The following is a 374-nucleotide window of genomic DNA, read 5'->3' as shown; positions in this document are numbered from 1 at the left end:
TTTTGCGTTGTTTGCTATGAGCCTCTACATTTGTCCTTCTCTCGCTGATTTGCAGTGCGTTTTATCTCGAAGAACGAATAAAACGGGTTTAGTCGACATGTAGTTTCTTGGTGACAGCGCCGTCGGCATCTTATGTCGGTGGCGGACGCCGTCATAAACAATGGCTACGACGACGCCGCAACTTAGGTTACATCATTTGTGATTAAAAAGTGGCTTTGTTATGAACTGCTTGTTGGTGGAGTGTCATTTTCTGCTACCTATCGTCTGTTCTGACCATTCGTAAGAGCTTCTGTGTTACAGCCGACTCTATCCTGACGCTTCGTTGTATTTGATGAGGTTTTGCTATCTCTAAAATCTCTGCCGTTCTGTTTGCT

This window comes from Trypanosoma equiperdum, assembly GCF_001457755.1.
Source record: "Trypanosoma equiperdum strain OVI genome assembly, contig: ctg_780, whole genome shotgun sequence".
NCBI lineage: Eukaryota > Euglenozoa > Kinetoplastea > Trypanosomatida > Trypanosomatidae > Trypanosoma > Trypanosoma equiperdum.
This window is presented reverse-complemented; position numbering follows the sequence as displayed.